Raw genomic sequence first — 26,882 nt, forward strand, 5'->3', positions numbered from 1 at the left:
ATAAATATTTTCATAATCTTTAATGGATGAATTTGCATGGAATCATGGTAGAGCTGCTTTTTTATAAATACAGTCTATAATCCTTCGCGTCATTATTTGAGTATTGATTGATGTATCAAAATCATACGCAATTCCATAAAACTATCCAATTTAATTTGAAAAACATCGGAAAAAGAAGACCTTATTTTCTTACATAATTTGCCAAATTGCAAAAAAGTTCTTTTATCCAAATTGCAAAATTATTTCAGTGTTAGATAGCCCATTTATCGAGGAAGGCTATACTATATCATCACGCTAAGACCAACAGGAGCGGAGCAATGCGGGTAAAACCGCGGTGCACCGCTAGCGTACAAATAATTTCCACCAGTTTTGTTTAAATGTTTGCTATTAAAATCAAAACAAAACCGAAAGATTTGCATTGCCTTTATTACACTTCTCTTTTTATTAACACTCTATTTGATTTATGAACTCTAAAGCAATAATCACAGCTAATAAATTTTTTATAACTCACTATTGTATTAAATTCACATCACTATGTTTTGATAGCACAATTGGCTGAGTTATGTCACATAACTGTATTTGAACAAATTTCATCACGTTTGTTTCAATATTATTGAGAAATTCTTTTGAAAACGGGACGATTAACACCTTTTTCGATGGAAAGTAATTTATTTTTGTCGATGTAAACACTACCTAAAATATCTGCTAAAATGTCAAGGTATTTTTTAAATTGATGAACTGTGTCGAGACAAGGCTGAAAATCATTTTGAGCTACAATTATTATCCTTAATACGTATATATTGTAATTAAATATGTTTGTTTGTAAGATATTCTCTTCGTCCATTAGAGACGACAAAGGATTGGCGGCTCCCTAAATCCTCAAAAGGGATAAACCCTTTTGTCAATTGTTTAATTAAAACGATCGTGGAAATTTATAAGATTAAATATTTACCTCAAAAGTCGAAACATCAGCGTTATTTACGTTGGGAAAAAGAAAAGTCCCGCGAAGCAGGAAAGTCTTAAATATATAGGTATTAATGGTATTATATCAAACAAAAGCATTAACTATTTTATCAATTACATTCTGACTAAGTTAGGAAATGACCAATAAATTCGAACTAGAAAATATAAGAAAGAAGAACCTTTGTTTTTTAGAAGTCGGTAAAAAATAAGTCAGTACAATAATTATTCAAATTAGTTGATTGTGTGAAATATTAAATTGACGTTGAATTCTATAAGTACATCATGCAGTAAAAAGTTAATGTTAAGTTTCAATAGCCGTCTATAATCACAACGATTGTTTAAACGCTTAACGTTTAGAAATTTACTTTTTGTTTAGAAGCTTACACGTAATGAGTAGAAATTTTTGCAACAACACAATACGGATGTATCAACTATCTTCAAAAGGATTCGTAAACAATATTTTTTTAACAACTTCAACTTTTTCGCTCGGTTTTTTGCAACTAAAGCCGGCTACTCACGTACCTACCCCAGGGGCAATATTGGAACAATCTCGGTCGGAGCAATTTCAGCTGTTCTCTAAATTGCCTTTGCTTGCCTATACAGATCACAATAATTAAGAAGCCAATTGGGTGGAATCCCAATATTGCCCCTGCGGAAAGACTGCAACAACAATATTCTTGTTTACAATCTTTCAGATTAATAATAAGCGTGTACATCAGTCTACTTTTTGTATTATATTTATCTGTTCTGCTAAAAACGTTTAACCTCTACTGAAAGAACTTTATTTTATAGAAATGCGCGACTTTGAAGGACAGAATACCTATGTTTTATGACAAAGATAAAAGTTGAAGAGGATAAAATAAGGATGAAAGCTGCACGGGAAATGACAGGCTATTACGAGAAGTCTGCGACAAAGTAGCGAGCGGAAACCTAGTTACTAATTGATATTATATTAACTTAGCTCTCTAGATCATTTATTGCATTTTGTATGTTGGTTATATTTAAATAGTTATAACCAAACAAAAACATTCGCTTCTAAGAATATTTTCATCAATAGGTTTGAATGTGGTCTTAATTGACTTGTTGACATAGACAACAACAAGTAAAATAGATAGAGGAAGAACATCATAACAAGACCTATTTTTTACAATTTGACTCGCACGGCGCACCTCACACTCAATTATATTTCATACCACAGATTTTCTTACAATTCAATAGATATACCGAATGCATTAGCACCTCACCTTAAATGGAAGTGCGTGGAAGTTCAACAATTAATTCCTTTATATTTATTATGTAGATGTGATCTAGAAGATTCCGTAGCACGCTGTGCATCAATGATACGTCTCAATTTGACTTGATAATCGCATTATATAAATGTTGTTGTATAATACGAGAATATTACGACTTATGGCAACATAAAGTAGTCCCTAGACGATGTTGCATGACATGCGTTTACCTGAATTGTCATGCTGCATGAGCGGCCAAAAAAAGTTGAATTATTCTGATATCCAAGATACAGGCAATAAATAGCCTAATTTGGATCTCACTGTACTCTGTAAACTAAGCCTACTGTTATAATCACATTATCAATGAAAAACTAAGTTTTTGCATGACATGCACCGATCTACACAATCGTGCGTGCATGTAAGGCATACCTACTTACTTGCATAATTTAAAAAAAGACATGTGGCACTCGGGGACTGCCGCGGTAAAGATATTGCATAGCATGCCTTCAAGCCACTCCTCCGAGCCCGTCGGAGTGGGGAGCGTGAGGTTTTTTCGTTACGGAATTTCTCGATTCGGTCCCCGCGCTCAAGGCCCGCGATAGAAGCTATGCAATTGCTTAATAAAAGGGCTTTATAATGAAGGGATTGATGTAATCGGCTACCAGCAAGGAGTATGCATGTTATTCAATCATTAAATTAAATGAACATTAATGCATTGTCATGCATTAATGGTGTCCCATGTAACGCATGTCATGCTGTATTACCGTCTAGGTACAACTTTATCTCAGTAAAGTGCACTGTGGAGGCTCTATTTGCTTGGTTCTCTGGAATCCAATTGTTTTAATGTCAGTTCATTTGCCTTTGCTGATATGTGGATGAAACTTGGTAAATATTTGAGACAGTTATACAGTGCTAATACGTTCAGTATGTTATATTGTGCGCATTATGCAAAATATGCTAATAGTCACAACAAATATGATTCATCTCATGTTTAAAATCAAGTATTGATAATGTTTGTTAATTTTGCATAGGTATAGGTTATTTGCGATATTAATAATAATATATTTGAGATACAATCAATAAAGATAAAGAACATTTATGTAAAAAGCTTTATGTAAAAATTATTGCTAGATACATTTTTATGGAGTTTCATTGGCTATTTAATTTGGTTCATGGACTTTCGCTGTTAAATCCTTTATCTACGGAAAGTTTCTGAATAAAAATTAACCTCCTATTTTAAGTTATGCTTGCGAAATGGCATCTTTTGAGTTTTGTGCCGATTGTAGAACACAAGCTTTCTCGTTTCCAATTTAGAGGGACCAAGATACATAAATGAAAATTCATTATTTCATTCATTTCAAAGACAAAAGGTTTTTTTTATTTCATTTACATGTTAATTAATTCTCTTATTGTTTGAAATTTGAATGTAATAAAAAAGTTAATCTACGAATGATTGACACGGAGGCTGGTATTTGCGTTAAATTTCATGCATTTGTCAAAATTTATCAGTTATTACATTTCGACACATTATGAAGTACTTTGATAATGTATCGCGACTCTTAAGTAGTCTATTTACTTAGTCTACATACAGTTGAATAGGATAATCTGATAGCTTTATCTCGATAACAATAATACACTTTATTCGATTATATTGCACATACTTTCCTTCTTTTTTTCAGAATGGATACAGATCAAATATTAGTTATATACATTTTATGGATCTGTCAAATAGGTGTCAAAACTCAAAGCGTAGAGCTACTGCCGCCAATTTTTTTTTCTTCGTGGCAAGTTGGCACTTCATGGCATGACTTTGGCATGACTACACAATTGACAGAGTGATGACTATTTGCTAAAGCCGCCAATTCTTTGACAGTGTTCTCTATTCAAATATGTTTAAACTTTAAGGAATTGTAAAATTATGTGTATTCTAAGTTCAAATGTTGTTATAAAATCCTTGTAAACGGTAATGTACCTACTAAAATAAAACTGCACAATTTTTATTGGAAGCGTTTATAAATAGAACTAAAACTCAATACCTTGGAAATAGCTCATCCCGTATAAATTCTAGGAACACAAATAATCCGTAGGTAAAAGAAAATAACTCTTTTGCGAATGAAATTCTAGTAAAATAGTTTATCCGTTTTCAAGAAACGGAATATTATTATAAATATGATAAAATAAAAACACCGGTTTCCCGGAAGGCAGTATTATATTTATTCATGAGAACACTTCGATCCACACGTCGTCATACATTATTCAAATATTAAAGAATACTAAATTATAATAGATATTATGTTCTTAAAATAGTATTTATTCGTAAAACATACGGTTTTATAGAAACGGAATTTATTAGTTAATTTGCTAATTTGAATATAGAACCCATTCAATAACAATGACAGATGAAAAATATTAATATTTCCACAGATACAAAAAAAAAAAAACAAGTAGGTACCTAATCGAGAACGCGAAATATATGCCTTTATTGTCCAAGATGAACTTATATTTTATTCAAATTGTAAAAGCCTAATAAAATATATAGATTTTATATATAACTCAACAGTCGAGAGGGTAAACTAATATTATTAAGGACGCTGTCACAAATCTGCGTTACTCAAATTTAGGTATCTAACGACGTAACTTTGTTCGCGGCAATATCACGCTCACGTAAACATAGCGCATTCCATTTTATAGACCATCTTCATACTTGATATTATTTTTAATTTTTGATATTATGTATTTTTATTGAAATTGATTCCAGAAGATTACTAGGAACTTTAAAAATTCATTTTGTTACTTTTATTAGTAGGTACGATCGTAATAAGTATGTTAGTATATTCAAACAACTTAAAAAAGTGTGACTATTTTACATCATTATTTCATTGAATAATAATCTATGAATTGTATACAATATCAAAGCTTTTTAAGAAATGTAGAATTATTATCATACATATGATGTTACCGGCACTGTATTAAATCCGGCATTGTATACAATTCTTAGTAAATGTATGTTATTCCGAAAAATAGTCGGAATGAAATAAATTATAGGTATTCGTCACATAACACATTACCTAGGAAACTCTTAAATCTGAACTTTTCCTACGTAGCAAACACATTTGCAAGTGTGGGTAGTTTTTGGGGTAGCTATTAACCAATATGAGGTCAAAACTAAAATCCAAGATGGCGCCGACGAAAATTTTACATCTTTTCGTCATGGGTGTCATTTTCAAGGTTTTGGAGTAGCTCTTAACAAATATGAGGTCAAAACTAAAATCCAAGATGGCGCCGACGAAAATTTGACTTTTTTCGTGATGGGTGTCATTTTCATGGTTTGTGGGGTAGCTATTAACGAATATGAGGTTAAAACCAAAATCCAAGATGGCGCCGACAAAAATTTTACATCTTTTCGTCATAGGTGTAATTTTCTTAATAATAAAGAAGTAAACTAAAATAAAATAACAAAGATTTTCGTCGGCGCCATCTTGGATTTTATTTTTGACCTCATATTGGTTAATAGCTACCCCAAAAACCATGAAAATGACACCCATGACGAAAATATGTCAAATTTTCACCGGCGCCATCTTGGATTTTATTTTTGACCTCATATTGGTTAATAGCTACCCCAAAAACCATGAAAATGACACCCATGACGAAAAGATGTAAAATTTTCGTCGGCGCCATCTTGGATTTTAGTTTTGACCTCATATTAGTTAATAGCTACCCCAAAAACCATGAAAATGACACCCATGACGAAAAGATGTAAAATTTTCGTCGGCGCCATCTTGGATTTTAGTTTTGACCTCATATTAGTTAATAGCTACCCCAAAAACCATGAAAATGACACCCATGATGAAAAGATGTAAAATTTTCGTCGGCGCCATCTTGGATTTTATTTTTGACCTCATATTGGTTAATAGCTACCCCAAAAACCATGAAAATGACACCCATGACGAAAAGATGGCAAATTTTCGTCGGCGCCATTTTGGATTTAAGTTTTGTCAAATTGCTTTACCCCACCAATCCGTTCAACAACCCATAAAAAAAGAGGATCTCAGTCAACATAATTTTTAAAACATAATTTTAAATTACAAATAATTGGAATATGAAACTTATACAGTTTACTCTTATAAAGTATCAAATATTTCAAATCACGAAAACGACAGTATACGCACAATAATCTTTTTCTTATTCGTTTTTATTTTTGGGACGAGGAGCGATACACCCGTCCTTCCAAGAGCGCTTCTGAGCGCGGTCTGACGACCCGCGAGAGCAAAATGTATGAAGAAATCGACAAGTATTTTTAATTTAGCTTATAATTGAAATAAAATTTTGATTTAGATACAAAAAAATTATCACAATCTATAAAGGACTATATATCCCTCAATAATTTATAGGTAAGAAGATAGATTAGGCTTTTAATTTTCTTAAAAGTGTACCGGTTTAGACCCCATTTTTTTGCATTTTATGCGATCATTGTGCTGGGAAAATCGTATTTCAGTGACAATTTTGTATGACGTCGTACAATTTTTATAAGATGATCGTAGAACTGAATATATTATCTTTAAATTAAGATATTACTTTGTTCTCACGTGTAAGTGCTTTGAGTTAAAATTGTACCGTAAAATAGCGGTTTTTGTTCAAAATCTGTTATAGCACCCTTAAACTAAATGAAATTCAAATGACTTTGACTTCGTATGTAATATCTAGTTACAAGCGGGTACCTAACCCTGGAGCACGAATGAATTTTTAATATAACCCTGAATCGATCGGAAGAACGTTATAGAATACGTTGGAAAATAATATTGTGTTATTCGCTAGCTATTTATAAATAAAAATCAATTGACACCTACATGAAAGAACATTTGAGGGCGCGAACGAATAATATTATGTTGTGTTTGTAATAATAAAGTAAAGAGAATGTATTTTTTGGAAATTCAAGTGAATCGATAAAAATAACAAGAAATCATATGTTGCGGTTGTACAAGCGATCTATATTTTAAAAAATATTGACTGCCTTCGCCTTGGTGATGCTAAAAAGTATGATGAAATAAATTAGATTCTTATGATCATAGTTATCAATATTTATACAATATGCAAGTCGTTAAATATTGATAAGTACTAGAAACCTGTCAACGTCATAGAAAAACAAACATCTGTTAACTGATAGACTGTACGAAACTTTTGGCCCAATATAAATAAATATGAGTATCGATTGATGCCAAATTTGTGAAACAACAAATATATATTATGAACTTTAGCACTTAATCTTAAATATTCCATGCGTGTTAGTGAGGGTTACTTCAACCCAACCTTGAAAGTTTTCCCAAATCCAGCTTAGTATACTTAGGCTGAAAGCCCACGAAGGGATCGGAATACGCCCTTGAAAAATAAACTCGTAAAACAAGCAACAAAAATAGTTTCAGAACTGATTGAAGAGAGTAGGTATATAAACCACAGATAATAATATATGCTATGATATAAAATCGATATGTCAACACTTTTTCTTTTAATTAAAACGTCGCATCGCTTCACAATTTCGCATATAAAGAGGACATAGGAAAAACAATTTATACATGACCTTACACAAGAAATTTCATAATGCACCCGCGACTAAAAGAATAGTAGACTACCTGAAGCCCTTATTTCGAGATAAGTTTTAATGCTAGTTTTTTTTCTAATATAAAAGAAGTTACCAAGCATTTATAATTTATATAACAGCGAAATCGAGGAAGAGAAAGAGGATTAAAAACTTTTCAAACAGACACAATTTCATTTATCACTATTACAATAATTGCCTTATTTTTGTTCAGCTATCAGATGGTTTTATTGCATTTTATTGTTAGAATTGTTTATTTTTATGAATTGTTTGTAACGCAAACCAAAATTTGGAAACAATTTGGAAACATTCACTACTAACAAACGATGAAGTCCAAATACACGCAAATGTAACATAAAATGTACCTGAAGTTTATACTATTAAAACCAGGTGCTATTTTAGCACTGTGCTAAAAGAATTGTGTCCTTTAACCCATTTATCGATCTCTAGGAATTGGAGCAGCGGATATTGGAAAAAGGGAATTCAATCAGGTTTTCGCAGAGATTTTAAAATTGACAAGCTCGTACAGCGTTGCATCATTCAAAACCATTTACCATCTATTTATAGCATTCTCTTTAACAACGTTTTCAGTAGATTTATCATCAACTCATTTTACGCCAGTTTATAAGGATGAAGAAAAGATACAATAAAGATAAATTTGTGTGTGTGTTTACTGTTTGTATAGATTTGTTTGTGAGATGTGTCGTTGTTACTGTGTTAATCGTTCACCAAATTGTCTTTGTTGGAATTTGGAAAAGTAGATATAGGTCTTAATCAACAAGCCTACTAAGCCTACTATATGCAAGTTGACAATATTAAAACAATCTTGCTGTAAACCTACGTCATAATTATTTAGAAAATATATTAAAAAGCTTTCGCGATACAATTAAACTTGAAGCTTTATTATAACTCCAGAATGTTGTTCCAATCGAGACAATAATAACGATCTCGTTACGTTAGATTAATAAGTTTAAATTAACAATTAAAATGTAAAATAAGAATTTTAATATCTATAGGTACTGTATAATATGTAATTATACAGTTAGGTCCTTAGAATTCATTTGTATAAACATGAGATCTATTAACATCGTATAATTAATTACGTAATATACTGATTCTAATTATCATCAATTCATTTAAAGGCTTTTATTTAGGAACTTTTGCAAAAGTTACAACAAAACTAGGAATCCATACTAATATTATAAATGCGAAAGTAACTCTGTCTGTCTGTTACTCAATCACGCCTAAACTACTGAACCAATTTGCATGAAATTTGGTATGGAGATATTTTGATACCCGAGAAAGGACATAGGCTACCTTTTATTGCGAAATATGTACCACGGGCGAAGCCGGGGCGGACCACTAGTACAGAATAAAGATGTTATACGGCAATAGCAGCAGCTGTGCCCCACGGTTTTACCCACATTGCTCCTCTATAGCACTTAATCTGTGACTATGGTCATAGTGATATACAGCCACTATCCAACAGTGAAATACTTAATTTTTCAAATCGGTCTCGTTCCTGCGATTAAAAAAAAGTTTTTGTTTCTAAAACTAAACAAATGAATATTTTATACCTACATATGTAGTACATAGTGTGGTAATATACATTCTGAAATTATTTATTGTTATGATTGTGAATTCAAGTAGGTACATTAGGTAAAGTCATAGTACATTAGGTCTTTTAACGATATCAATTATTCATAGATGTTATTACATTTTTATGTGTTTTTCTCATTATTTGTTTGTAGTTTATGATATTGTTATTTCTTACACGAATAAGATTTTAAATACAGTAGCACCTCGTTAAGTCGAACCTCGATAAGTCAAAAACCTCCAAATCTCGAAAAAATGTCTTGTTCCCTTCCCTTCAAACCCGAAAACCTCTATTACTTGAAATTTTGTCCCTCTGTTAGTCGAAATAATCACCGAGTCCCTCCAAGCCATTTTGGTACATATTTTCACTCTATAACTCGAAAAATCAAATTTGACCTCTGTATCTCGAACATAGCAACGTTTTATTTTACAACCTTTATAACTTGATGATTTGGAATTTATTACCCACGGACATATATCAAGATAGACTAAGCGAGTGTATGTACTTCCCGTGTCCAAACTACGATTATGAAACTTACTTGACGCTGGCCTACACTCAGTCCGCGCTTGCAGTTCGCCAAGGAAAGACGTGAAGCTGAATAAAGTAAAATGCCGAATTACGCCGTTATAAACTGTAGAAACTCCACAGCTGTGAGTGGCCGAGTTAGCAGAGATGTTTCCTTCCACCGGTAAGTAATTTTCTAATCAGAATATGCACTATTTATTTTAAAATCAAATAAAGAATATCTGTGGAAAACGATCGTGACAAACACGGATACCAAATCATACGAAATGATTCGGAATACATTGCGGCTTTTACTTGGCACGGTAAAGATCGCGTCGTATGATAACAAGCAATGAATAGCGTCTTCTCATTTTTCTGTTCTCATTTTTCTGTCCAATTTTGTGGTTAGTGATGTTCATTTGATGCAACAGTTCTCGATTCTAATCGATTTTATAATCGAACAGATAAATGATAATTTGAAGGAGCAATTTTTCAGAAAAAAAGGCATAGATTTTTTTTGTCATTTAATACGACTTGACCTAGAACTTTTAAGTATTTTAATACAAAGGTACTAAAAATAAATATTATGACATGGACGCCATTAGTTAAAGTGTCATCTTGGGAGTTTTTTAAGAAAACTCCTTATTGCTTAGACTATGTTTGTTTTTTCAGTTTTCCAAGTAACCCGAACATAAAAGGAAAATGGATCGATGCAACGGGACATAAAGATTGATTGATTGACAGTTTCATTACTTTCTTTCGATGGCCTCTCTAGTACGTAGTACATGGTAACTCAATGGGCATATGTAAGAAAAAGCTAAAACACATTAGTTTACTTGTTAGAATATTAAAAGGTTTATAACTTTATTTTATCATCCCTCTGTCTATGGTAATTATCATTTTTCTGTCTTGAATCGATTTAGTAATCGATTACGATTCATTTATTTGACTACCTCTTAGACATAGATCTAGTTTGATCTGATTTCTTTCGATTTACTTCGATGGGATAGGACGATACTAGAATCGCCGCGCGAGTGGCGGCCTAATCGATTTAGCGTAAAATGAAATTAACATCACTAAAAAGCGCTCGTGACGTCATAACGCGTCAAGGTCAGTACAAAAAATATGACACGCTTGGTTTTCATACAGATCGCGGTACTTGCGTTGTCTACTTATATATACATGTCTGTGTTATTACCTCTATTGTTCGAACAAAAATAAGTTACCGACTTTAAGAATTTGCCGACAGTGCAAGTACACTATTGTTTCTTAGAAAACATTTTAGGAGTATACGATAATTAATTTATGACTCACGAAACACGTGTTTGCGTTAAGTATCTGATGACGAAATTATCGATTCAGTAGCTCAGAAAACCGATACTAATGATTAAAATGACATAGAAGACGTGAATAGTAGGTACATGCGCTCCATGGGTTTCCATCAAAGAGGCAAGAACCGCATTGAATACCTTACGAAATTTTATAAAGCAAACCAGTATCTTTGAAAAAGAAGAATTTTCTGCTCTTTATAGTTTATAAAATGCTAGAGAACAACCAAATTATCTAAAGCAAAAAACATACTGACTTTTTAATGCCATATTTTTTATTTTAAAATGATTTGAAATAATGTTGATTTATAATAAATAAAAACATGTTTGTGACCTCTGCAAGTTGAATTTTAATTTATTTTACCTCTCTAACTCAAAATTTATAAGAATAAACCTCAAACTCTTTATGTCGAATCAAAATCCGCCTAAGTCGAAATCCTCCATAAGTTGAAAACTCTATAACTCGAATTTTTTGGCGTCTCCCTTACAGGATTAACATTATTATGTAAGCGTGTAGGGATTACGAGAAGTTTTACGTACACGAAATTATGTTTTTGAATAATAACAATACTATAACAGCTATGTTTGGTGGTTTTACTTTCATCAAAGAGGAAGCTCTCAATAGAATTATTCATAGAATCTCAGCCAATATTACAGCTTGAATTCAAACTATTCGTTTTATTATGTAAGTTTCAGTAGGTATTTCTATACAATTCGCCTTCGTTATATTGAAATGTAATTAAAAGTGTAATAAATTATATTTTCTTGTATTTGATATAACGCGTATTTAATGCTATTTATACAGAAGTTACTAATAATTTTTTACCGGATTTACCAGACTTTAAAAAATATTAATTTGTTATATTGTTTATAGAATAATTAACAGAATTAAATATTATATTTTCTAGGCAGTAAATACTTAAGTAATTACAATTGTAAGACGAATTTCCTTGTTTTACGAATACATACATTTTTATCCATTTAGGCGTAAATATGCAGTCTTATCTAAAAGACCAAATTAAAACCGTCTAATTGATGGCACATGGTATTTCAAATGGATTAGAAAAGACATTGGGATTTCAAGGTTTACTATTTTATTGTAGTTTAACCTTTTTAAGGATACTTTAGTGGCGTAAATAGATAAATGAAGATTAGCCTTAGCAAGGTTTAGCTATAAGTTGCGCCCACGGTTCGCTTTGGCTTAATAGATAATAATAATAGTTTAACAAAACTAAAAAACACGCTTTTAGTTCGGTTTTCTATAAAACGCGTGTTTTTAATTTTTTTTAACTAATATTTATTTTATCAAATTAGTGTATTGTCATCGGTCCTAAATAAATCTACAAAGTTTGAACGAAATCTGGCCGTTTAAAAGTGGGTCAAAATCGCGCCCAAAGAAGTCGGTTACAAACATACAGGTGAAGCTAGTATAAAGCGTGTAATAAAAATAGTACAAGTTTCAGAGAATTTTGTTCACTCGTATAAGGCTTTTATGAAAATACTATTTTAAAACAGCACCAACACCTGTACTGCATAGTTGTAGGTATACTGTATACGTTCCAGCCTAACCCCTCGTTTTCACCAAGAAACAAGTTAAATACTAGTTTGATACAAAACTTGTAGAATACTTTTCAAAACATAATTATTTGTTTTATACGTGTATTGAGACTGTCTCAAACATTCTTTCGTTCACACTTTGTAGCCAATAAGTATTTATACAAGTATAAAACACATTTGCGTTTACACTGAAGTCTGTGACATGTTAGAACTTGTCTGATCCATTGATAGCGTTCTCACCTACAAAATACAGTCGTGGTTTAGATAAGTATTGTTTATTTTATTGCAATTTCTGTATAAAACTAGTAACAAACAAGTTTTAAACTTTATCCATGTTTGTTGGATAAAGTTTTCAACAGACATACATCTCACAAAAGTTTTTTTTATTTACGACTGAATTTGTCTCGAATTCTACAAGTATTGCTACAACAAAAACAAGAGATCATAAACATGTAGGCAACTAGAAGTTTTCAACCAACAAGTTTCATATAAGTTATCCTACATGCATCAAATTTTGTATACAACATATTTTACACATGTCTATGAGAAACGAAAACATTGCATCAAATTTGTAAAATACATGTATTATACTTTGGTGAAAACGAGGGGCAGGAGGCAACGTTTTTCAGTTTCAATTTGCCATTTATTAAGTACTTACCTACATACTACTTAGGTTACATATATGAGTTTCTTTATCCTTTACTATAACAAAATTCTACCAATTAGAAAATTTTATTCGTGGAACATTTTGTGAGGCATTCTTGTTAAGGTTGTTCCATTTTACAGACGATTAAAATAAGAAGGTATATAATAATGTACTTATAGGTAGTTATAATATAACGCAAATGGGTGTTTATGAATAACAGTATTGACAACAGCAAATATATTTATGATAAGGCAAGGGCGGATCCAGCTTTAGTGCCAGGGGGGGGTCACATAGACGTGGTCAATTTTCAAAAGCTATATTTTGGTAATTAATTGATACGTAGATTTAAAAAAAATGGTCAAGTGCGAGTCGGATTGGCGAACCAAGAGTTCCGTACAAACATTTTTATATGTTCTAATATTAAATTTATGCTTTTTGCGATTTTTCCTTTATCTGTGCTATAAGAAGTAAGTTTCTATTAGATAAAGATTAAATATCAAGATTCTGTGTTCACGGGAAGTACCCTGTAGGTTTTGATTCCTTGCAACACTTGCGAATGTTGATAGCATGAAATTTATGTTTTAGCAATTTTTCCTCCATCTGTGCTGACATTGCTTTTAACCAAATTTTAGAACTCTGTGTTCACAGGAAGTAGTACAATACCTATAGATTTTGATTCCCTTGCGATAATGTCGAAATTTGCGATAATTTACGGCATAAATGGCTGTATCTTTTGATTGCGTTGGCTTATAAGTTTGATTTTTTCACAGCTATAAGGAACCGTAGATTTGAGTATTCGGTATGAATTTCAGATTGATACCTCTACGCGTTCCTGATTAAATGGGTCTTCACAGGCAGACAAACTTGAAAAGTATATATTTTTTGCAATTATTCCTGTATCTGTACTATAAGATGTTGCTTTGTATTGAATTTCAAGATTCTGACTTTACGGAAAGTACCCTAGCTGTAGGTTTTGAGTTTTGATTCCCTTGCGAATGTCGAAATTTGCGAAACTTTTCGGCATTTACGGCTGTATCTTCTGATTCGTTGACATAGAAGTTTGATTTTATTATAGCGTAAAGGTGACTTGAGTTTTTGGTATGAATATCAAGTTAATACATGTCAGCGTTTATGAGTAACAGGGTTGTAAGTTAAAATTTTTTTTTAATATTTTTTTATATTATAATCTAAGGAAAAATTCATGCTTTTGGCAATTAGTAAACAAAGTCGTAGTCTCTGTGCCTATGTCCCTATGTATGATTAAATCTTTAAAACACGCAACGAATTTCGATGCAGTTTTTTTAAAGATAGAGTGATTCAAGAGGAATAGTATATAATTTATAAGGTTTTAGAGAAAGCGGGCGAAGCCGCGGGCGGTAAGCTAGTCTGCGTTATAAGACGTTTGATTGTACTAAATTTCATGACTCTGTGTACTCGGGAACTACCCTGTAGGTTTTGATTTCTTAGGGAGTGTCGAAAAATTTCAGCAATTACAGCTGCATCTTTTGATTGCGTTGGCTAAAACGTTTGAATTTTTCACAGCGTCAACCTAGACCGTAGGATTTCGACAATAGCAAGGGACTCAATACCTGCAGGGAGCACCCTGTCCCTTAAACACAGTCTTGAAATTGAGTAAAAAGTATCGTGTTATAGCACAGATGTAGTAATAACTGCGAAAACCCTAATTATTTAATTAAATTAAATAAAAATATATTTTTAAATAATTTTAAACTTACAATCCCTTTACTCATGAACGTCTTCATGTATTTAATTGATATTCACATCAGAACTCAGGTCTATAATAACTTAAATCTGTTATTTAATTCAAATTCTATGTCAACGCAATCTGAAGAAAAAGCAATTAGAGACACATATTCTGTAATTCGCAACTACTTGCAAGGGAATCATCAATCAAAACCTACAAGGTACTTCCCGTGAACACAGTCTTGTAATTTGGTTAAAAGCAACGACTTAAGCACTTACAAGCACAGATAAAGAAAAAAATCCTTTAAACAAAATTGTAAGATACAACATAATGAAAAAATATGTTTGCTCGGAGTCCTCGGTGCGCGAGTCCGACGAGCACTTGGCCGATTTTTTGTTGTAATTTGACTGTATTTTATAGTGTTCATTTGAAAAAAAAATTGCTATTTTATGTCTTATCCACGAACAGGGATATTTCGATATTTGAGGTTTTGTGTGAAAAGTGTAAGAGCAAAAGTTGTAGAAAAAAAATAATTACATACAACTTTACCATTACACTTTATTCCGCAGTTATAGTTTTTGTTTTAAATCGAAAAACCTGTTATTTGTCCTTAAATTACGACCACAGGTCGACCCTAATAAACTTTTTCTATAATTTTTGTTATATTCTCTTCCGTTACCGTTTGTAATTGATTTCATTGTTCTATATTACTTTTATGTCTCAAAATTCAATAAAAACATCATATTGAACAGTATTAATTTGTTAATTTAAAAAAGTTAATATTAAATTAGTGGTCCACTTAGGTCGTGGACCTAGCCCAGGGGGGGGTCATGACCCCGTGACCCCCCCCCTGGATCCGCGCTTGTGATAAGGATAAACTGAAAGTGACAGTATTTTTTTAGGCCTGCATGTGACAGATGTCAAGTAACAAGTATATATATTTTATAATTTTAGGATTCCAAAGGATTTGTACATTTTAGTTCGAATCATTTTTATCTGTACTTTTTGTGTGTGCGCTGATGACAGATGTATAGTCTGTTATATTTTTTATCTGTTTCAATTCCAAGGCTAATTAATAGCGTTCGATTTCGGTTTTTAAATGTAATTATGAATAATAGGTATCGTGATTTTGTACCAATTTTAATGTTTCCTTTGATTTATTTTGTACTTAACTAGCTTTCCGCCCGCGGCTTCGCTCGCGTTTTCAGAGAAAAACCCGTTCCCGTAGGATTTCCGGGATAAAACCTATCCTATGTCCTTTCTCGGGTATCAAAATATATCTATACCAAATTTCATGCAAATTGGTTCAGTAGTTCAGGCGTGATTGAGTAACAGACAGACAGACAGAGTTACTTTCGCATTAATTATAATATTAGTATGGATTCGATACAGAGGTAGGTACCTACATGTTAACAATCTTTTATGTATTACTGTTTAATTGATTAAATAGTAATTGATTTTCTTTTAAGCTATATATTGAAATCAACCTTTACACATTATGCGACAAATATTTATCAGAGCCTCCGATCATAACCAAATAAATATATTGTAATAAATTTAATGTACCTTGTGTGGTTTTTACAATATTGTAGCATCAATAACTTTTCACTTGAAGTAAAATTACCTCGTGGTACATTTACAAACCAAAAGATTAAAGACGTTGTCAAATCGCTACCACGTTATTATTAACAAGGGATTTGCAAGGGTTGAACCCCTATAAAGGTGATCTCAACACGAAATTGACCTTTTCTCACACTTTTACACCCTTTGAAATTAAGCGAAGCAAACAAATTAAATCCTTATGTGTATCTAATAGCGTATGTAATGGATTGGCTTCTGGTAAGTCAACCCTAATCTAGGGTTCAGTGGTTAATCAACAAAAGGAACTATGGAGTTAATCATGTCCGGGAATTTCTATTAAGTAGCATTCTGTCAGGTAATGTAAAAAGAAATAAGTTTGAGGTTGGATATGAACAGTATTTAATGATGTGTGTAAAAAAATGTATAAAAGCCAAATTCATTATTATGTAACAATGATAAGTATGAACAATTAAAATTTCTGATGCCAATGCGTCTATCGTATAAAATTTTATACTCTGTAACACACACGGACGTCTGAATATTATTTATTATATTTCAATGTAAGAACTTGACCATGCGTTACTGTAATATGTGTAAATTACTATTTAATTTCCTCCCGCATACACATGTGTTATGTGTATCATTGAACTGTTTTCATTTCATTATAAATTTATTTTTATCTCAATCAGTTGCGGAATTCAAATAATTCTATTTCCTTTGTCTGTTTACATTAAATCGATATTAATATTCATTATTCATTGATCATATTATTTTTATCTATGTTTCCCAAACTTTATTTTAACATCTCCATGTTAAAATTAACATATTGTTATTAATTTGAAACTTCGGACTCACATTTTTTTTATTATAGGGAAATAGATTGGATATCAACTTAATAACTCAAATACATGATTATTGATTACTCATTTTAATTCGTCTTTTTGTCAATAAATTTCAACCTTTATATAGAATCGATCGAATGCTAACGCTTCGAAACTATTTTTATACAAGTTATTAAAAGTTTAAATGTTAATTTTTTAAATAAGTTAGCTATAATTCTATACAATGTTCTCATCGCTTATTTTTTCTACGAATATTTCAGGGGTGTTGGACCAAAACAGAACCGGTGTCGGCACATGTTTTAGTAGAATGTTAATTTTAATTCTTATTTTATAGTCATTGCTTGTGTGAGATATTAACAACATTCGAACCTAGTTATCGTAAACTAATTTACATAATTGGAGCATTTAAGTTTCACCGCACTTCAAGTTAACGTGTTAGGTGTGTACTCGTCTAGATTCTGGTGAAATTAAGGGTCGTGGTCGCATGTTAAGTACTAACTTAAATTTTAAAATAAAATATACAAAACCAAAAAGAGTGACAGGACGGAAGAAGGAAATAATTCTTAACATAAAAAATAATTAAAAATAAAACAATGAATGAAACAAAAAATTAACAAACAACACAAAAAAAATACGCACTTGTGATGTGATGGTGTGTAGGGTACCGCTGAAGAATCGTTGTAATTTTCACGTAAGGGGTTTCACGAAAAAAACTTTCACAAATAATTGACAATCCTGAAGGATCCTCACTCACTTGTGCTTGTTATGGGGGTCGTATTGGAGCCGGTATCGCGACTGGGGTCAGGTGCACATGCCGCGCTGGGAGGATTTCAACTGTGCCGGTGGCGACGACGTGTTGATGGAGCGTGCGGACCGTCAAAGACCGATTTGTTGCACGCACACGTGCTCACTTTTTCGCGGTTGAAGCGCGACTGACGGATGGGAGCGATCGCCGCTAGTATCAGCGTTCAGCACCAGGGAGATGCGCTATGGAGGCTGCGCCATGCGTCCCTCCGCGCCCGCGCCCCGCGAACACGCGTCATTCCAGCCCGCACCCCTCCCTAGCTCTCACCCCAGGAGATCACTCCGCCCCGTCCTGATGAATACAAGGATTATTATTTCCATTTCGGTACGGCTATAGAATTAATAAGCTTAATTTTACACACAATAGCATAAACGTTTTTCTACAGGGCAAATAATTAAAAAGTGCTTACAGAGAGCTTTGCATAAACCGTGTTTATATTTAATTTTAAGTAATGTTTACACATTTGAGATAAATCCAGAAAGTTTTTTTTGTATGATTTTTAATTAAACAAAGTAGATACTATATAGACAATAAAGGATTACTTAAATCGCATATGACACAGTTACATAATTTGTATTCTGTTGTATGATCCCAGGCGAGTGGCGACACGCAGCCTGCGCTTACAAGCTAAGTAACCGTTAACTTTATGGTCCCTCGAGAAACTTGCCAAAATTATGTAGACACTGACATATGATATTGTTTCTCATATTTATGTCTAAGTTAACATTATTCTGGTTATAGGATAAAGTATATTATTATTTAGATTTGGTTCATATTCTTGAAACAATTTTGTATTTCTTTAATATACTTTATAAAAAAACTGCGTTTAATAATTTGGTATAAGTTTGTTTTGATTCTCACTGGAAAAAAATATTAGGTATACAATTACGTTATCAGAAAACCCGTTGTCAGAAAATCTTCCTCAATTCATTGATTTATATTATTGGGGATCAATTACCGCACTTTGAGAATCCTTGACATATATTTTTAGTCTGTTTTGTCTGAATAACAAGCGCCAATTAAAAGTTAAACAATTTGTTATTAGTTTCATAATCTTGATTAACTTCCTTGAGGGTAGTTTTTAATGACGCCAATTTACTTGAGAATTTAACAAACGATTAAAATTAGTTTGGTATTATCATTGAGGTATTATTACTACGCGACGTAGTACATAGTAACTCAATGGGTATTATCATACAATTAATATATTTAATAATTCATTTCCGAATTCAGAATTTACCTTTCTGGAAATAATTTGTACGTTGTTTTCACTGTTATTATGATTCACTAACTAACACTGCAAGTATCAACAACGTCTTTCAAAATTGGAATCATCTTGGAATCATCCATAACGTAAACAGATTATACACAAATATCATTTTGTAAGCGTGGTCTCAATTACCGGTTATTCTAAAAATATTTTTAATCTATGTCAGTAGGGAACCTAGTGCAATGACTTGCTTTGATTATATTATCACCAAATTATCACTCTGAATTTTAACGAAAATGATGTGTCTTAATAATTGTCATCGATTACAAAAAATATAAATATAATGTATTTAATTAATACATTTAGTTAAAAATAATTTAATTAATATTGATGGAGTCTTTCTGAAATCTTTTTATTTTTCTTTGTGTAAATATTTTTTTTTTGTGATTGCAACTGCAACTCGAACTGCAACGTTGATATTAATTATTAACTGTCGACATTTTATTTTTCATTGTTTTCGTTTCTTTTTCAAATACCTACGACTAATAATTTATTAAGAATTTAAGAAGTATTAGCTAGTTCAATAAAGAAACGAATCTTCAATGGCGGCCAAAGCTGACTTTGACAGATGGTAGGATCAGCAAAAAAGAAAAAAAAAATAACGTAAATTGATAATTATTTTATTTATTATTTTGTTAAGTAATTATTTTAATTTGTTTGTTGACAAACTGTTTTGTTATGATATTTGTGTATTTATATGAACTATCAAATGACATATACAGAACGCAACAAAATCCCCATTAATACTCGTAGACTCGTAATTAGCCCATAAACTGAACAACTTTCCCCAAAGAATATATTATTAAAGAAAATATTATTTACTATAGCAAATACATAATTGTCATTCTAAATATAAATGGCGAAAATGTTACAAACTAAAAAAAAAATTAGGCTCGCCGGTACAATAATTACCCACGATTTGGAACTTGGTGATATTTCTGTGAAAAGTTCATATTATTTCTTGTCCATATTTTTTTTTTGCAATTTCAAGGCAATTCTCAAAACTTTAAACTCCAATATCTCAGAAGTAAGAACTAAGTGACTCCTCACCCCCCCCTTTGGAGGAGGGATTCCCACCACTCCCCCCTCGCTTCCCCCCCCCACAAAAACCTTAAATTCGAGGGTTGTATTTGTACACTTCTTCCAAAAATTATAACAGGGAAAATTAAATACATTTTACTTTACCCTATTTTTTTTTGCATACCGTACGGCCGTGTGTGAGCGAGAGGGAATGATAAGCGCCGCCATTGAAGATTCGTTTCTTTAAAGAACTGACTAATAACAAGTATTTTTAGGATTTAAATAATGACATATGGGTGAGTTATTGCACAATTCATTTCAATTATTAAGATATCGAGGAAGATTCTATTCCATACCGATTGATTAGTTGTTGAACTCAGATATGCAATTAAATTCAATTGAAATCATGTCTTTTGTTTACAATATTACGTCATATTGCATTTAATAAAAAATAATGAAACATATGGTACCTAAAAATAAAACAAAATAGGAACAGATCATGAAACTTTTAGAGAATTTATTCAATCCGATCTTGTTTACATAAAAACCTGTTGCATGCGCGTCAATCCGGGGACAGATTTATTTTCAATTCGAAGTATTATAATAAAGTATAAACCAATCCATATCTCTTTGATACGTAAACATTTGATGACGTAGGTAATAAACGGAAAATATTTAAGCTACGTAGTTCTTCATACCGTGAATGTCAGAGTATTGCAAATGTGTATCGGATTGTGATTGGTCGGCAGTCCATGTCAAGGATACAGATAAATCAATATGTGCAGGTACATCGCTCGGGGGTTGAATATGATTATATAATGCAAGCTTTGACGTCATAAGGGTTACTGACCGAATGTACCATCCATTGCGTTTTACGTTGAAGGTAAGGAATAGGACTCTCTTGTAAAAGTGGTAATGGGTATGCAAAGTTTTCGAGTATCGTTGGAGGGTAAGATGTTGCTTTAAATAAAAATCGTATTAAAATTCCAAAGAACAACATGAATAGACTTTATAATATCTGATATATACACATATTATCAAATATCAATTATCATATACAAGTTTAATATTCGTATTGTAAATGGTGATATTTTCGTGATATAGTTTGATGAATAAAATATGACAAAGTTGGTAATTTTACTTTTTAATAGTTTTTTATATCCCTGTACCCAGAACCTACCTACTTAAAATTGAAATTATTCTGGAATACTACCTATGCAAGATCTTTTATTTATATTTGCCCGCTTTATCTAAAACATAATAAATTATATACTAAAACCTTCCTCTTGAATCACTCGTTCTATGTATTAAAAAAAACCGCATTAAAATCCGTTGCGTAGTTTCAAAGATTTAAGCATACATAGGGATATAGGGATATAGGGACAGAGAAAGCGACTTTGTTTTATACTATGTAGTGATAGTGATAATGCTAATATGTATTTAGTTTAATTTGGGGCTTAGTCTAAGCCCCCAGGTAAATATCTACTAAATATCATATCGCGTTGAACTCTTTCGACTAGCAACCAATGCTCAATAATAGTGTACATAATATTATTATGTTCAATAATTATTACAAATTAAACATTGTGAATTAAAAATAAATAATTATGTAAAAAAAAACAGTTTTAATAATAATGACGTAACTCCGATTGCTGTTATTTGATTTTATGATATTTCGTATTCATGAAGTATATAAAAATAGTTTTCGATTTATGTATAATATTATCATTACCTATATAATAAAATTAAATATTAATATAGATTCGCGAGATATAAGTTATAACTACAGAATACAATACATACTATATAACGGAGTCTTTGTCCCATCGAGAACGTTATAACCCAATGAATTATTTATTGATATGGCATTGACATTTATATTGAATGATTGCTGAATCTATACAAATTTTCATTCAGCGGCTGTTATAAATAACACAATGTCCATATATTATATTATAAAACAAGAAAATTGCTTATTATTGTAAGGAAAATCTTTCGTATATTCCTTTACTTTCTTTTATAAATAGACTGCTTTTTTATTTTTGTCATATGTATTTTTTATATACAAATTAATTATTCTTACATAATATAGTCTTTGATATAGTTTCCTGAAAAATATAACTTTAGATTTCCGCACCTCTGTCACACTGTATCCCTTATTAGTTTATACTCTCGTTAGTTTCAAATAAGTTAATTATCTGCTGACTGCTGTTCATATTTCAATATACCTATTTTTTTGTCTATAACTTAGAGATTGCATTTTGCCTTCTCAAAGACGAATCTATTGTTTTTGTCTACTGCGAATTTTAAGTACAATTTATACGCAAAAGGCGTTTTGCATTACATATTCGGGCCATCATTGTATAACAAAGGGACATTGGTAGTTTTAGTTTGATTTAATAAACGTAAGCTTGAGGCCAAGTTCGCATTTAAATCTCCTAATCTATGTTATTCTCCCGTAATTATATTACAGCATAAAAAATCAATGACAATGTTTTGATACTACTTTGTAGCAAAGAATACGTAATATTATTTCATTGATATTGAAGTAACGGGAAACCAACAAACCAATAAAAACCTCGCTAATTGTAACTCTTGTAACATCTTATTAATTGTTACATTCATAATTGACATCAGTGTATGACATAATTATCTACTTTCAAGTTCAAATACAAAATACAACCGCAAAGGCTTCGCATAATCTAACACAGAGTAAATAAATCAGTAGAGAAAGGATCATTATATTTTCATGTAAACAACATAAGTAGAATCACGTGGTTTTTGCATGTGTGCGTGCGGAATGCACTATAATCGCGCATGTGTGCTGTGGCCGCCATGAAACTTGTTTTTACTCACACACGATCACTCATTTATGTTGACATGGAGTTAATATGTTGATAAGCAATTGGCATATTGTAATAAATAGTTCGCTGAAAAAATACTACGTACATACCTGAATTTTAAAGAGCTCATTGATGGTAGTGTACTTATAGTTTGTGGTATCGTCGTTTAGATACTTAAGTAGATAGGTATAATGTTTTGGCAGACTTTTTCCTTGAAGCTACGCAAACTACGGAGAGCTTCATTTTTTCTCTGCAAGGAGAATAAACTAAAAAGAAACATCCCTGTTGTTGATGTATTTTTAATTAATTCTATTTTTCAGTAGTTGTCTAAACTCTTATTGTTATTTCTATAAGTACATATTTGACTCTACTATTAGCACAGATTATATAACACTAAACTGGTAGTATGATGCGTCGCAGTTGCGTTATTATTGACATTCTTACGGACGATTGTCTCATAAATATATATCAAAATTCAATCACCCTTAATGAAAATGTATGTAAACAATCAACAGATTGTAGCTCATATTATATTGAAATTATTGAAACTAACAACACAACTGATCACGGGCCGTCTTATGACCTCTTATTTCCCAAATACAACTGATCACGAGCCGTCTTATGACCTCTTATTTCCAGACAGTTTTCGCAGTGAATTGAACTAACTGGCAAATTCATATTATAAGTAACATAATTAACCGTGACTAGTTATTGCGATCATAAATCATAATAATATGAATTTGCCAGTCAGCTCAAACCTCAGCTCATCTAATGAGTACTCAGTGCAACAAAATGTATCAATGAGTACAAAGTTTATTATCGCATAGCTTAGTTATGATAGTTTACACATAATGTTTAATTAATACATTTAATTAGATTAATATGTTCAAGTTAATATTTGTCATGGGATGTAGTATGAATTATCACGGGTTAGCAGGACCAGTTTTCACCTGCGATGGAGACTCGTTGACCTCGACATTTGTGTCGAAAAGTGTCAAGTGCGAAAGGGACTTCAACGGTATATTGGTTTTTTCAAGATGTATTGTTTGTGGGCTTTCTTTTAAGCAATTTTACATTTTTATATGATATCGTAACTTATAGGTATCGTACAAGAGCATCAGCAACTTCCACAGATAGATAAAAACTCAAAATAGAATTAAAAAGACTTTAAGTATTTAAAATAACGTTTATTATTTATACATATAGAATATTGCTATGCCAACTCTTAACAAGAAACTCAAAATTCTAAAAGCTATTTAGTTTTTGCGAGACCTTTTGAGGTAGATACAAGTCTTATTTTTTGTTTATTTTCAAAACTAACAGTTAGATGATAATTCCGCGAACTAAATATTTATACCTAAGTACCTGCTCTTATTTCGTGATTGAGATTAAAAAAGTTTATATAGGTAGTAAATGATGAAATATCACTGACGATTGTAATGTTTGAGTTAAAAAAATGTACCGGTATTTTCTTATATTCGAAGTATATATCCTATTCCTAATTCCTAGCCATATTCTGATTCCTATTATGTACGTCGTAGGTCTGATTTTAAAAACATCTTTCTGTATAAACAAGTAAAGGTGAATATTCTGAACAATACCTATGCCAAACGGAATAATGGGTCAATGCAATTCTTGTCAAGACATTGATAAAATCACGGATGCACAAAACAAAGAATCTTCACAGTCAAAACATTACGATTGAATGTTGATTGATGATAAAATGGAGGTCAACGACCGATTAACGTTCTTAAATAAGATGTAACCTCTGTAAGAATAATAACTGTACGCAGTTTTTGTACTAACAATTTATGCAAAACTACAAGTCTCTTCGCGCTTAGTATACCAATAGTGGGACACCCTGTATATCTATTTACTATAAAATTAACAGACAAATGCTAAAATTGCAAAAATTCCAATGTATATTTTTTTGCTCAATTCTATCGACATTAAGATCCAATTTGCATAATATTATGCCTACGCTAAAAGGAATTTAACGCGCGCGAAAATGTTGATAAATTGGTCATAATCATCTTATATATAAAAATGAATCGCAAAATGTGTTGGTAAGCGCATAACTCGAGAACGGCTGAACCGATTTCGATAATTCTTTTTTTATTATATTCCTTGAAGTACGAGGATGGTTTTTATGTAGAGAAAACGTAAATATGTACCACGGGCGAAGCCGGGGCGGACCGCTAGTTGTCAATAAAATGTATTACTTACCTATAATATTATGATGTATATCATGTGATTTTAATAATGTTATATGTTGTGTCATTTCAAATTCTAGGACCTTACGTTAGTTATTAGTTTATTATCTATCTTAAAAAATCAATATCGTTTTGAACAATTTACAGGGAATATTCTTTCATTTGTTTTAATAATAATCCCTAAATACAATTCTTTAGATCGTTCAGATCTTGAATACAAAAACTTGATAGTTTTTTTACAATCAAGTTATTCACAAGGAAGCCTTATCCATTCAAGACGCATTAAAACCGGATCAAATACGATACGTGTAGTAACAAAAAAGCAACCGATGTTAAAAATACCAATATGTATATAATATTAGCGATACACAAGTAGGTATCAGCAGAGGCAGTGTTCACTGTTCAATGTTTATATAAGCAAGCGAGCGCTGACCTACTATACTGTAATCATTCTGTCACATGACTAGGTACAATCGTTGATTGATACTATTTGCGGCCGATACTAAATATATTAGTCCAATGATCGATCGGACCAAGTGCAAGGCCGTTTTTATGATATATTTTATACACGCTGTACCTACGTCGGGATTAAATAAAACCGTATAAGTGTGGGCGGTTACGGTAACTCGGTGAAATTATCAAGTGATTTCTTATAACGTAATAAACAGTCTTGTAACAAATTGTAGGAGAATATTTTGTCTGAGTTAGGTCTTGAGAAACTTTAGGTTTAGGTACTTAAGTAGTACTTACCTACTAAAAATTGTTAAAAGTTATGGTATGAATACATATTACTTTCTTTAAAATGTTTTCAAATACATTGTCTGTCTGTTTAATTGGTATAATAAATGTTGTAACAATAACTATCTAAAAAAATTCAAACTTCATAGCACATGAAGTTTAAATATTTTTTATAATTCTTCTACTTCATCAAAATAAAATCTATCAATGCCTAAACCAAAAATAATTAGTAATTTACTTCAAATAAGAAGTCATTGTCGTTAAAAATAGAAAAGGAAAGTCATCGAAATGAATCGACCGTAAAAACCAAATAAGATTTGGAAGCAAAGACGCAATTAGCAAAAAAAGAATCTTATTGTATTGATTTTAACGAAGAAGGAATAAAATTGTGGCTGGAAGGTCGAGAGGTTTTACATTTTAATTGGAAACTGGATAAAAAGGACCGTTC

The 26,882-nt window shown here is 31.6% G+C and overlaps 1 protein-coding gene and 1 long non-coding RNA gene across 4 annotated transcripts in view; one reads left to right on the forward strand and one right to left on the reverse strand.

Moving 5' to 3' along the window:
• The window catches only part of Esp (Epidermal stripes and patches), a 43,702-nt gene extending 25,182 nt beyond the window's left edge, over positions 1–18,520 (reverse strand). The window contains exon 1 of one of the 3 annotated variants that reach the window (XM_090104867.1): positions 18,300–18,520. The gene's annotated coding sequence lies outside the window, so the exon portion shown is untranslated. Of the gene's footprint in view, positions 1–18,180 lie in introns of all 3 variants that reach the window. The other 2 variants (XM_090104865.1, XM_090104866.1) reach the window with 2 other exon arrangements.
• The window catches only part of LOC149906697 (uncharacterized), a 32,278-nt gene continuing 10,163 nt past the window's right edge, over positions 4,768–26,882 (forward strand). The window contains exon 1 of the long non-coding RNA XR_016457023.1: positions 4,768–5,350. This is a non-coding gene — a long non-coding RNA (uncharacterized LOC149906697). The remainder of the gene's footprint in view (positions 5,351–26,882) is intronic.

This window comes from Colias eurytheme, chromosome 8 (genome assembly GCF_061535395.1).
Source record: "Colias eurytheme isolate Ceu_HAF_F1 chromosome 8, ilColEury1 Martin Lab GWU primary, whole genome shotgun sequence".
Taxonomy (NCBI): Eukaryota; Metazoa; Arthropoda; class Insecta; order Lepidoptera; family Pieridae; genus Colias; species Colias eurytheme.